This window comes from Danio rerio, chromosome 16, assembly GCF_049306965.1.
Source record: "Danio rerio strain Tuebingen ecotype United States chromosome 16, GRCz12tu, whole genome shotgun sequence".
In the NCBI taxonomy this organism is placed as follows: domain Eukaryota; kingdom Metazoa; phylum Chordata; class Actinopteri; order Cypriniformes; family Danionidae; genus Danio; species Danio rerio.
Window position 1 is genome coordinate 45,873,564 of NC_133191.1, and position 13,970 is coordinate 45,887,533.

The 13,970-nt window shown below is 35.8% G+C and overlaps 2 protein-coding genes across 5 annotated transcripts in view; one reads left to right on the forward strand and one right to left on the reverse strand.

Moving 5' to 3' along the window:
- The window catches only part of cpne4a (copine IVa), a 122,300-nt gene extending 109,044 nt beyond the window's left edge, over positions 1-13,256 (reverse strand). The window contains exons 1-2 of one of the 4 annotated variants that reach the window (XM_073926510.1): positions 12,948-13,256; positions 12,093-12,195 (exon numbers count right to left, since the gene is read on the reverse strand). The gene's annotated coding sequence lies outside the window, so the exon portion shown is untranslated. Of the gene's footprint in view, positions 1-11,011; positions 11,144-12,092; positions 12,357-12,694; positions 12,851-12,947 lie in introns of those variants that run through there. The other 3 variants (XM_073926511.1, XM_073926509.1, XM_009292581.4) reach the window with 3 other exon arrangements.
- si:dkey-11p23.7 overlaps positions 11,192-13,970 on the forward strand; it is a 55,872-nt gene continuing 53,093 nt past the window's right edge. Inside the window, exons 1-2 of the mRNA XM_068213837.2 lie at positions 11,192-11,243; positions 13,524-13,680. The gene's annotated coding sequence lies outside the window, so the exon portion shown is untranslated. The remainder of the gene's footprint in view (positions 11,244-13,523; positions 13,681-13,970) is intronic.

Here is a 13,970-nt window from a genome sequence, read left to right on the forward strand (position 1 = left end):
TTTATTCAATTCACCTATACTGCATGTCTCTGCATTGTGAGGGAACACCCGAAGGAAACATGGGGAGAAATGCCAACTGGCCCAGTCGGGACTTGAACCAGCAACCTTTTTGCTGTGAGGCGACAGTGCTAACCATTGAACCACTGTGCCACCATTAGAAATATTTTTGTTAAAAAAAAAAACACTGATTGATCCATTTCAAAAGACATGTGTTAAACCCCTGGCAGCGTACAACTTAGTTTTACAAGGAATTTATGGACCTGGAAGATTGAAAAAGGGCCACTACCCAACACCATTGAACAACAGGAAATAGCCAAGATAGAATTTAAAACTACTCTGACTGTGTTCATCCTCAAAAAGACAAATACACCAAGGTTGAGTACATTATGAGATAATTTTCACTTTTGGGTGAGCTACTCCTTTAAAGGGAAAGCCCTACAATCACATGAAACATTTTGAATTACAATTAAATAAAAAAGAAATATGGCATATTGCATATTGCATCATTTTTACATATACGTGCCCTCATAACCTTTAATCAAAACAAATTTCACTCCCTTTTGTATTATCAGAGAGAGAGGGGGAGGTTATGAGGGCACATATATGTAAAAAATGATGCAATATTTTCCATAGTTTCAAATAATGATAACGATAATATGTTTATGCGGTCAACCAATAGCAAATGTGGGGAAAAAGGGAATTCATTTTTTTTTAAATTTGTCTCTTTATTTTTTATTTTTTTTTTAAATGTTTCGACAAAACAGATTAATCAATCTTTTTCTTTTATATAATACCATATATTAACCAACTATACTTCCTTCTTTCTAATTTTGTTTCATACTTCTTAGTAGTAACTGCTGACAAGAGGGAAATTGCAGAAAAAGAATACATATAGTGCGGGGGGAGCCTTGCTCCAGACTTCTGTCTAATAAGAAGTCTAGACATGGCCAAAATTCCTCAATCGGCCCTTACGATCATGGCCTCCCAATCATCCCCATCCACTGAATTGGCTCTATCTCTCCACTCCTCCAATAGCTGGTGTGTGGTGAGCACACTGGTGCCGTTGTCCTGTGGCTGCCGTCGCATCATCCAAGTGGATGCTGCACACTGGTTGTGTGGAGAGACCCCCCCTCATGATTGTAAAGCGCTTTGGGTGTACACAATAATTGCGCCATATAAATACACATTACATTACATAGACATGTCACAAGGAGCATGATGCTTGTAGAAGTTGTGAAATATATTCAAGATGCACTTAACTGTTCAGTTCTGATATGCAGAGAAGGTTTACAGAAAGAGGAAATATGTTTGGGTGCAACAGCCAAAGGACTGCAGAATGACTGATTAGTGACGTTACAACAAAAATCCACCTGTTGTCTATACAGGCTGGAGTCAGGGAAATGTAAGATATTTCCCCTAGAATGTAATTCTTGTATTGCATTTGGGTAATGTAACCCAGAGCTCTGTCCTTGAATTATTCCTTTGTATCTAATAAATTACTAATATTTTTGATAATGAAGAAAACTCTCTCCCGACCTTTTTTATTGAACACACATGGAATTGGCTAGTTATCCCAACACAAACAGCAATGATTCAACAACCCAATAAAGTTCTGTCCTACACAATTTCCTCATTCGAGGACCAGCTTCACTCAGATATACATTCACAATACAGATCAGAGAAGAAAAAATGGTTATTATGTCTGTTTTGTGATGCCTTTAAACAAATTCCATATTTACACCATTCCACCCTAATATTGTTCTAAACTTGTAATCTCCACTTTCCCCAATGAAAAACACACAACAATTTGTGCAAAAAGTTCAAACTTAAGGAATTTGGCACAAGTATTGACAAGTTATTAGGTGTTTCTACATCCCTTTATAAGAGGGGTGTCAAAATAAATTGTTTCTTCAGTGCACAGCGATGCAGACGTGGACAGTTCGGTATCGGTTCAGTAATAATCATAACCGGTTATTATGTACTGACGTCATTCGATATCGAATTGAACCAAATCAATGACATGATAATTGTAATTGAACCGAACCGTGAGACTAGAGTAGGTTCACAGCTCTACTTTATGAGCTTGACTGGCTGAGTTCACTCTTATTTTATCACCATGAGTGTTAAGAAACTTTAAAACTGTCCTTTTATGTGTTTGTACGAGCATAACTGAGTAAAGAAAGACTTGAATTTTAATTTGCTTTATGGGATTTAGCAGATGCTCTTGTGCAGTGCGAGTTAAAACAGAGCTTTGGTTTTCATATGTAAACCTGCCCAGATAAACAGATGGCAAGCATGCACTTCCGAACGGTTATCTGCTGCTAGCCGTACTAGATATATCCCTTAACAAGTATTTAACAAGCAAGTACCTGGCAGCAACACATTCCGTGGGCTTGTCATACAATAGAAAAATCAAGCAGCATGTAAACAAATAAACACAGTGTATTAAAGGGCTAGCTTGGCAACAGTAATTCAGCAAATGATGAGTTGATTTGGATTACGCTGACAGGTAACTTCAACCCCATGACTCTTACTGTCATGTTATTATGAGCTTCTTGAGATGAGGTCACAGTTATGGTTACATCGGCAGAAATACTTCAGTCAAATCATAAACGGGTCTAAACAAAAGGCAGATTGCCTTCTCTCAAACCCTCCTATACAGAGCATCTCCACAGAGAAGCTGTCAGAATGGATGTAAACCATAACCTCAAGATAGTTTGCAAAAATGTCTTCCCTTTCCAACTGAATGTATGAAAACCATAATATTATCAGCACACAAAACTCTCTGATGGCATTGCTATTCAGTATCTCATGTGCAGAGCCTTCTTTATTTTCGCTTAAAGGGTTGCTTAAAGGGTGCTTATTCACCTAATAATAATTAAAATCTTCTCATTTACACAGCCTGAGGTCATCCAAAATGTAGGTGATTTTTTTTCTTCTTCAGAGAAGCACTAAGTGAAGTTTATGCATAAACAAATTTCGAGAGGATCACATGCTTATGATTGTTTTCAGCTGTTCCAGCATCAGCTCATGATCGATTATCCAATCAGATGATTCCTAAATCACTATAAATAACCAGAGTTTTCTCATCTCAATATCTTTGCCTCTCCTCAGTCATCCATATCTGTCACTTAGCTACAAATAAGCCGGGGGGAGCCATCGAGATCTACCTGAGCTTAAACTCCCTTCTCGCCCTGCCAACGGAAAGGAGTCCAAGTGTGAACTCTTAAAAGAAGGTTTTTAGCTGAAACTGTATGTACTTAAAAACTCCCCAGAAAATTAGAAATCTCTGTTTAAAATTCATTTATCTTTGCTCTTTTGCATGTTACATTTTCAACAGTTAAAAGTTGACAGAACAGAGATCAAGGTCCCATATTCAAAATCAAGACCCAAGTCTATTCTTCATTTAATTCTTTTTAATGTATGTCAGTGCTGTAAATGGGCCAGAAAGTTTAACTTGGTGTTATAAAATCAATCTGCTGCATCTGACGCTATTACTGTGTCTTTAACATAATGTAATTACCCCAGGGGTTGCAATCCAATTAAACTAGTAACTAAAAGGTATTATAATAACTGTATAGTAACCATATAGTATACAGTAACTATAAATGACTCAAATTTACTCAAATTTTACTCAAAAATGAGCCAAGACAAGATATTGAATTCATTCTATAAACATTTATTCATTAATTAATTAATTCATTCATTAATTTATTTTCTTGTCGGCTTAGTTTCTTTACTAATCTGGGGTCGCCACAGCGGAATGAACCGCCAACTTATCAAGCAAGTTTTTACGCAGCGGATGCCCTTCCAGCCGCAACTCATCTCTGACATTATCTCGCACCCATACTGACAATTTAGCCTACCCAATTCACCTGTACCACATGTCTTTGGACTGTGGGGGAAATCGGAGCACTCGGGGGAAACCCACAGGAAGGCAGGGAGAACATGCAAACTCCACACAGAAACGCCAACTGAGCCGAGGTTCGAACCAGCGTCCCAGCGACCTTCTTGCTGTGAGGCGACAGCACTACCTACTGCGCCACTGCCTCGCCCATTCTATAAACTGTACTTTGTGTAATTTAGTGTGCCGTAGAATCCCTGTTTACATATACTTAGCTATAAGTGTTAATGACATCAGAAGATTACATTGAAGGGGGCCTACTTTGCCCTGTTTTGAAAGATGTAAGATAAGCTCTGGTGAAGTTTTAGCTCGAGAAAACCCATAAATAATTTTTATTAATAAGTGTTTTAAACTGCCCCTTTTACTTTTATCCAAACGCTGTCATTTTGGGGATTGTCCATTTAAATTCAAATGAGATTGTGCTCTTTTCAAAAGAGGGAGGAGCTACAAACATATTCGTCAGCATAGTGACAGATTCACTACAGGACTAAAGTTATTGCTGTGATAAACGAAGTGTCTCAGAAGTAGATGTTGATCCTAAAATTATATTTAAATAGCCTCTTAGTTGCTGACATTACAGTGTGAAAACTCTAATGGCAGATGGCTTCTTCTCACTCAGGGCTGTTTATGCTGATGAGGGACTAATGAATGGAGCTTTTCCCCCTATGATGACACGTACAAAGGGAGAATGTGAATCAAAGTGGTTCTGCAGACTGTTTTAATGAAGTGTGATTATAACATGATTAATTTATACCATTAGAAGCTGGTTGTATTCACAGACTGTTGCCCCACACTTGTGTTCAAACCTCTTTTAAAAGTGATTTTTGCATAATAGGTCCCCTTGAAGTGCATGCACCAGCATACGACATGACAGCTGTTGTAGTACAATACTCCATGAAACGGATTCAGGAATGTGAATTAAAGTTATTCAGCCTGTTGAATTTATCAAGATTGAGGAGATCTGTGTTTCACTCTTTAAATTATGTGGGCTCTTTTCTTCCACAGTCAGTTTCCCTGTGCTGTGAGTAATGGGTTTAGAAACAGCGCAAAACATTCAGTTTGAACCCTTTCTAATGATCTCAGTGTTAAAAAATCAGCTGTGTTGATAAATGAAGCGGTATGTGTGAGGTGAAGCCCGCTCTGTTTGTTTCCAGCAGGAACAGGCTCTTGGTGCTTAATCATTTTTGCCGAGGCAGAGGCCACGAGCATCTCCAGAGCCTGGTGACTTTGATTATTCTTACATTAGAGTCAGAAAATATGGCAAATTAGAGTTTACAGGATTTTGTCAAGAAGCAATAAAAATAATACATGCAAATCCTGCCATGTTTGCCAGATGGATAAAACAAGACTATGTGTACTACAAAAATGTGCCTTTAAAAATCTGTAATGATACAAAATAAATGCACAAACCCAACCATATATTGACATACCTTTCAATACTTTGTTTTTTAGGTAACACTTTTATAATAAGATAGTATGCGTTAATGTATTTACTAACATAAACAAAAAATTATACATTTATTACAATATGTATTCATCTTTGCTAATGTTAATTAAGAGAAATAAGCTGTTCATTGTTCCTTCTTATTAGTTCATAGAACATTAACTAAAGGTAGAAAGCAGTTGTGTAAAGTAACAAATTACAAATACTCAAGTTACTGTAATTGAGTAGTTTTTCTCAGGAATTGTAATTTACTAAGTAGTTTTAAAAATGTGTGCTTTTACTTTCCCTGGAGTTCATTTTAAGAGCTCTATTGGTCCTTCTACTCCACCACTTTTCTACAACTTGCAGTCACTACTAGGCATGGGCAGGTAAAAGTTTCTGATGGTATGACAACCTTGGATAAAAATAAACAGTATGACTGTATTGTGCTTACTGCTCTAAAATATATTATTTTTAAATGTCTGGGTAAAAAAACTAAAACTTTTCCCCTTTGAAAACAGTATATTTTATTTTTTGAAAAATTTATACTATTTTAGAGCGACAATTATGTCAGGTATGCTGTCTTCATTTGTTTAAAAAAAAAAACTAATTTCTTTACAATTTAAAAAGGCATCATTTAATATTTTTTTTCTGCTGAAGATACTGTTGTCCTAAAAAAATGTAAATATAAAATTTAAAATTGTTAAGCTCTAACAACTTGATGGAAACACATTCACATTTTTTCTTTTCTTTTTTTTTTTTTTTTTTTTTTGCAAGCTTTAAAAAGATTTGCTTCATATTAGGATGGAAACCTGACTAAATGATTCAATGATTCATTAGACTATACTCGCGTTTGTCTTGAAGAAACTCAGATTGGTTCAAACAAGTGAATCAGCTGTTTTAAACAAATATTGAATAAATCATTCAAAGAATATTTCATTTAAACAGAAGTCTTGACATCTTGACAGTTTAACTGTCATATTTATCACAAACACACTAAGCTAAATTCATTCATCCATTCATCTTAGTCCCCTATTTATCAGGAGTCGTCACAGCGGAATGAACCCTCAACTATTTCGGCATATGTTTTCCAGCCACAACCCATTACTGGAAAACCCCCATACACTCTCGCATTCACAGCTCGCTCTCATACACTTTGGCCAATTCTGTTTACCCAATTTACCTATAGCACATGTGTTTGGACTGTTGCGGAACCCAGACCACACGAAGGAAACCTACGCAAACATGGTGAGAACATGCAAACCTCACAGAGAAATGCCAACTGGCCAAGCTGGGAGTCAAACCAGCGAATTCTTGCTGTAAGGAAACAATGCTAACCACTGAACCAATCTTATGAATTTGTACTTTACTGCTGGGTTGTCATATCCCAACATTATGGACAAACCCAATGGTAAGGTAAATATCATTATTTATTTGTCATTTAAAATATTAACCCAACATAAGATGAGTCTATATTTAATCCAACATTGAGTTATGACCCAGCATTTTCTAGCGAAACAATAATAAATGTTTGTTGAAAGGCAAATCGATTGCCAAAGAATGATTTTTCAAAGAATCATGTAATTCCGAGGAGTACTAATACAGAAAATGAACTAATCTTCTAAATCAGCGGTTCCCAAACTGGTATGTGTGCACCCCTAGTGGTGCGCAGTTTGACCACCAGGGTGTGTGAGAGAATGTTTTTAATAGTGGAAAATTTCATCTTTTTTTATTTTTATGCATTTATCTTGGGTTAACTTCACGTCATATTATTGAAAGAAAACAAATTCACTGAGAGAGAAAAAAAATCACATTACAAATTGTAATTTACAACCTATGCATACTCACTCATCTCGCGTTTTTACGTCTGCGTCACAGTAGCCCCACCCCTTCACAATAGGCGCTTATTGATAGCACATTCGTAATTTTTTTGCTTACTATATTTATCAAAATGGACAACTGGTTAAAAACTTGCACTATAAAGAAGTCAAGTGACAATAGGGATGAACGATCCACATCGGTCACTTCTATGGAGATGTGCAGTGCCCTTAAATATATATACTCGGAGAATGACAAACAAGCTAAAGAGGCTCAGGCAAGAACAGAGAAATCCAGCAGAGATGTACTGATGAAGAGAATTAGGCCTACGCTACAGAGTGAGAAAATGTCAAGTAAGAAACGCAAATATAGCGACAGTTACATTGGTTTCAGGGTTTGGATTGGAAATGCAGAAAATCCAAATCCACAATGTGTAGTCTGGGGTGAGGTTTTAGCTAATGGCAGTCTTAAGCCCTCATATATGGTCCAGTCCTAACTAACAAGACACAGCCACTTACAAGACATGCCTGCAAGTTTTTTTCAAGAAAAATTGGAGGAACTGTAATTGAAGAAAAAGGGAGGCCCAAAGAAGCAGTAGCTTCCATCTGAAAACTAGCACCATCGGTTTCCTGGGTAAACTGCAGCATCCACCAAGTAGTTCTAGCGATGAAAAACATGCCTGATGAACTTTTATCTGTACTTAATGACGCTGTGAAAATTGTCAACTTCATAAAAGCTTGTCCATTAAATTCACGTATTTTATTATTTTTATTTTAATCATGTATACAGAAAATATTTAGTTTTGTAGTTAAAAATGTGGAGTTTAATCAGAGAAAGGCGTGCTAGAAAGGTTTGGCAACCACTGTTTTAAGTTATACATGAAAATGTTACAGAGCACAAACTTTTAAACATGTGACGAAAGAACTTATTTTTACTTCAGTAATATTTGATTAGGCTTTAAGCGTTCTCTTGTCTCCTAATGACCTGCTGTCAACACATTATTGTTAAGTACCAAGCATTCAGCATCATTTCACTTAACACTAAAAACAAACACAATCAGGAGTGCCATGTCAGATGCAACCTGTGAAACCCATTACCGTGTTACGCCTTTCTCTCGACGTGATAACCACATTTTTTCTCTCCCATCTCAGCAGGTAATTTCCTCCTAGTTTCCAGTGTGCCTAATTTGACAAACACCAATAATGGCTCTCAACAGAGAATGAGTGATGCAGTCGACTGGAATCTCACCACAGTCTTGCATCCTGCCATCTCAGCTCATTTAGCCCTATTTCCAGTCATTTACAACAAACCAATTATTCACTCGCACGTCGTCATCTCATCAGCCTGCTCGATTTCATGAGGATGAGAACAAGACCACAGGCAGCAATTGAAAACGAATCAGCTCATTATTCTTTAGGAAGTTGGCTAATTAGTTGGGACAGAACACAATCTATAAATGGAGGAGCAGTAAAAGCTTGTGACACACAAGGCACCCGTGGAACTGTAAGTAATGATCTAATAATGAAGGAATACTGTATAGGTCAGTCCAGAACTCAAATGCTGTTTAAGAGATCGAACAATACTCTTTACAAATATATGAGATAATGGATTGTTAAGACAGTAATGGTACAAATAAAAACGGAATCTACAAAAACACTAAGTAAAGCACTACAACTAAGACTCACTCTTATCAACACCAGTGTGTGACAATACACTAAAAGGGATCAAGCTAAACCTGCTGGTTATCTTCACTAAAATGTATCATTTAAAATCTGGAGTTATTAAAAGCTTTATTGCATGTTTTACCTGTTAGAAAATAACTTGATCACCCATTTTTATTACTAAAACATTAATAATTTCATATTTTAAATTAGCCCTATTCTGGTTTTGTATATTTTAAGGTCTAATATATTTATGTGGTGGCAAAGATTTATCTTTAGCAGCCATTACTATCACTTAATCAGAATAATACATCGATTTATGCCAACAAAACACAGAAAAGAAGGGGTTAAGGAGATAGAAACAGCTCTTTAAAGAGTTCATTCAAAAATTAAAATAACATCATCATTTCCTCACCCTTCCTTCACACTTACGACTTTCTTTTGTTTAACTCAAAAACAGATTACACCAGCATGGACCACACCACACTTTAAGCTAGAACTTATTGTAGGGATGAAAAGAGGTGGTAAGGGAACAGTGGGATAAAGGGGAACGGAAGTAAAGAGGATAAATAGTGAACAGGTAGGTAGGTTGATCGGGAGTCCTACGATGACGGCCAAAGACTACAGTCTCTTTAATATTTTGGTCAAGCGATTAGGACTCCCAGATTCAACCTAGGAGGGAAGAGAGGGTTATAAGGATTGTTAATGGAAAGCACGGAAATAGAAAGAGGGATGGTGGGTTCGAGAGAATGAGAAGAACAGTGCTAGAAAGCTGGTCTGCCCTAATTCAGTTTTAGGAAGTAGTTGATTGGTTAAGGAGGCAAAGTAAGGAATGGTCCCTCTGCCAAACATTTATTAATAAGTTAACTCCGTATTTTGAAAAAATTTGGGAAACTGTAATCATTGACCCTAAAATTTGTTCTTAATGCAAGTAAATAATTACCAGTTTTCAGCTTTCTTCAAAATATCTTCTTTTTTGGAAACTCATAAAGGTGTGGAAGCACTTGAGGGTTAGTCAGTTTTGAGTGAATTTCATTTTTGGGCTAACTGTCCCTTTAAGATAGTAATGGCAGGTTACCGTACTTTAAGGTGTGATATCTTGATTTGGTGGTCAAGAAACTAATTATTATCAGTGCTAAACACAGATTTATGGCTTACTTTTTGGTGTGAAAACTTTTTTCAGCATTCTTGTATAAATAAAATATATAAATAAAATTTGTAAAAATTAAAAATTTTATTTTGTTGTCACTTTTTGCATCAATTTAATGCATTCTTGTTGAATAAAAGTATTAGAAAAAACACTGCCAACAAACATTTGAATAATGATGCAAATTGGCTATTTTAAAAAATAATATGTGTAATTTTATAGTGAAATTTAAACATTCCATCATGACGTCACATTATTATTTTTAATTGGTACAGTAAAATATCATAATTAAAAATAGTTACCGAAATGCTTGTAATATGGTCACTGTATTTTTACAGTAAAGTCCTGCCAGATCAATATTTTCCATCAATGTTAATTAATAATATTGTTCTAATGATAAATTAATGAACATACATGTATATTAAAAATAATTCATCATCTCTCTACAGATATGTGACAGCATATTAACCTCTGGATGGTCTTGATCACGCACATAACCTGCTTTAATCGTTCACCCTCATCTGGACACTGAAAGAATCGCGTCTTTATAAATAAAGGCTCAGCCATGAAATTGTAGGTAACAATTTACAAATAAAATTGTCACAGCCTACAGTATCTATAAATATATACGTACTGCAATTTTAAAGCATTTTCCGGTTGGTATTTTATGTTCAAGTCAGGTGTGCACTTTAACAGATTTAAGGATGTATGTGCTGATAAAGTTGAATGAATGTGTTTTTCTCCTGTTAATCTTATAGCATATCTAGTCTTCAAGAATAATTAATACAAAGTTCAATGAAATAATAGTCATGCAAGCCAGTGTCTGACAGCTCCGATTACAACACAAACATACAACTTCACAAACAGATAATATAATAGTGCAACAACTGAAGCCGACAAGTGATTATCATCAATTTCTCTACAGCAGCAAGTTAATTACAAAAACGCCATCCTCTTTTACTTTAATGTGATTAAGGCGCAAATAAAAGCGCGCGCCGGTACGAAACACCTGCGCTCGGGAGCGCGACTGCAGTGACAGATGAGAGAGAGGTGCTCACCTTTAACGAACATGAAAATTAAATCCAGGCAAATTGTTGCTTCGCTGCTTGTCATCAGACACAGAGCACTGGGCAGAAATATGCTCCATACAGAGAGTCGAGCTCCATCCTCAACCCGCTGTGCAGATGAGTGAAAGTAAAGTACAGCGCGTTCATGTGGCGCGCGGGTCCCTCCCCTTCACGCGCTTCACTCTTTCGGCGGGTACGCGGACTTTGAGGGGAGGAACTACAGGTAAAGCAACTCGTTAGTTACTAATTAAATAATGTGCAATGCATGTACACACAAAATAGCGTTTTGTAATGTATTGTACGCTTTAAGTGTTTCAATTACGCACCATGATATTAAATATCCTTGCTAAAATTATAAATTTAAACAAACGATGGTTGTCGGTCGGTGTTCAGATCCAACTGGCTGGATTTCCAGGTTGATTGGTTAACTTAGTTAAAAACGAATAAACTAGATCACCGAATCAGACTAAAAGTTGGTTTTATACCCAAACTAGCATGTAAACAATCGTGCATCCTATAAAGCTTTTAAGATAACTCGCCATAATGTTACCATCCAAAATGGTGTGATCTTTGTGCTAGTCAAGTTTTAGATAAACATTAGAGGTGGTCAATCAGTAAGTAGGTCTTACTATAGATTGTGAACCATACTAACTTATAGTAAAGTACTTGAAATAATATTTTGTGGTAATTATAAAACTGCTATGGTAATAGCCTACAACTAACTTATAGTAACCAACTGTGCTAGCATTTCTGCAACTAGTATTATTACTGTATAGTACACAGTAAACCAGAGTTTACTGTAAAGTTAGTGAAAACTAAGTGTATTTTGTTCACTGTTACGTTAGTCAATAATACTGTACGTTAACTTAGCCTATGCTAATTTAGTAATACACATACACTTTACTATAGCAGCCGGTTAAAACACTAGGCTAAATGTACATTACTATAACTGCCTATTTTTTTCGTTCATAAATTATGGGTCCTGCTGTAAAATATGTACTTTATAGGAAATATATAACATAAAATGTCGTTCAAAACTGCCAATAAACCAAAACAATAACGGATGTCTTACCTGAGGTAAACGTGATTTTCAACGGCGTGTTCAGACATTTGTTGACGGTAACTTTGCAAGCAGCGACATCTTGTGTTAGCTTTGGGGGAAATGGTTCAGCTTCCTAAAGACAAATGAGCATTACATAAATATCAATAAACGTTCATATTAGGGTTGTACGAGAACATCTGACATCGCGATATATATATATTTTTCTTTTTGATTAGCTAGCCTATATTTTAGAGTAAAAAAATCATAAATTTAGATTAACCGTGAATCATGTATAAAAATAATGAACAAATTGCAAGAATAGTTAAAACGGAGTAGAGAAAAAAAGTTAAATAAATAGTTATGGTATAATAGTCTTTGTCTTTTCCAGAGAGTCAAACAGTATTCAGGTACAGAAATTGAATAATGAAATGTAAAAACGCTGTATAGTATAGTCATTGTATCAAATAATTTACTACATGTGTTCTTCATTAAAGTAACACACGTTATAGTGCCCGAATGCTTCACACCCACCTGATATGCCTTTAAGTCACATGCAAATGATTAATTTTTGCAATGACTTCAAAAAAATCTCATGTATCCTCAATTGTTGATCAAATATAATCTTAACTTACCATTGCATATCCTGCGATGTGACTACTGAGAATACGGACATTGCAATATTAATGCTAAAATGATATATTGTGCAGCCCTAGTTCATTTATTTGTATATTAATCTACAGAAGAAACTAACTCTTCCAATATTTTAATATAGAAGTCTTTAGTCATGTGACTGACCCAAATAACCACACTGAGTAGATTGAATATTATAGAATTCACAGGTTTTTTTTTTTACTTTGAAGAGAAAGTTGCATTAAGTATACTTACTATATAATTTACTCACTATCAAACCATTGAAGATGTAAATGATTATATTTTTCTTTAACAGATCATTTAAAAAGATTTTAAAATGAAATTGAGGTCCTTGAAATTTCATAAATTGGAAGTCAGTGGCTGTTGGCATTTTAAAGGTGAAAACAACATAGAGGCTAAATAAAACTCATGCTCGTAGTAGCTAACAATGCATCCTGGAATGTTTGCCATAGGTAAAAACGATAGATAATGCTGTAAATAGACTAAAGGTAATAACAGAATGCTTCGTGAACAGACTGATTTGCATAAGACCTCTGCATCAATTAGTTCAGCATTGCTATATAGGCATTTCATAACTTGGCATTTCATTAAAAAACAAAAATCTTCTTTAATATAATAATGCATTTTATTTAAAGGCGCCTTTCTTGACACTTAAGATCCTCGTACAAGACAAGAACAGTCAGTTCAAATAAAAACACAATAGAAAAGTCAATAGAATACAATTTTAAAAAGTGCAGTTGAGTTAAAGAGAGTAGGCTGTTCTAAACAGATGTGTTTAAATTTAGATTTAAATTGTTAAATTGTGTTTAGATTACGGAGATAACGAGGAAGCAAATTCCAAAGCTGAGGAGCTGAGTGGCTGAAGGCTCTGCTCCCAATGGTGACAAAGCGGACATAGGGAACAGTGAGGTTAATTGAAGAAAAGGAGTGTCTGAGAAGGTGTGGCGATATGAACAAGACTATTAAGGTATGGAGAATTGTGGATGGCTTTAAAAGTGAGAAGTATTTTATAATTAATTCTGAAAGATGGGAAGCCGGGCTTCATGGTGCTGCAGTGGCTCGATCACCTCACAGCAAGGTCTCTGGTTCGAGCCTCAGCTGAGTCAGTTGGCCTTTCTGTGTAGAGTTTGCATGTTCTCCCTGTGTTTGCATGGGTTTCCTCCGGGTGCTCCGGTTTCCCCCACAGTCCAAAGACATGTGGTATACTGTAGGTAAATTGGATAAATTTAACGGTCCGCAGTGTGTGTGTGAATGGGT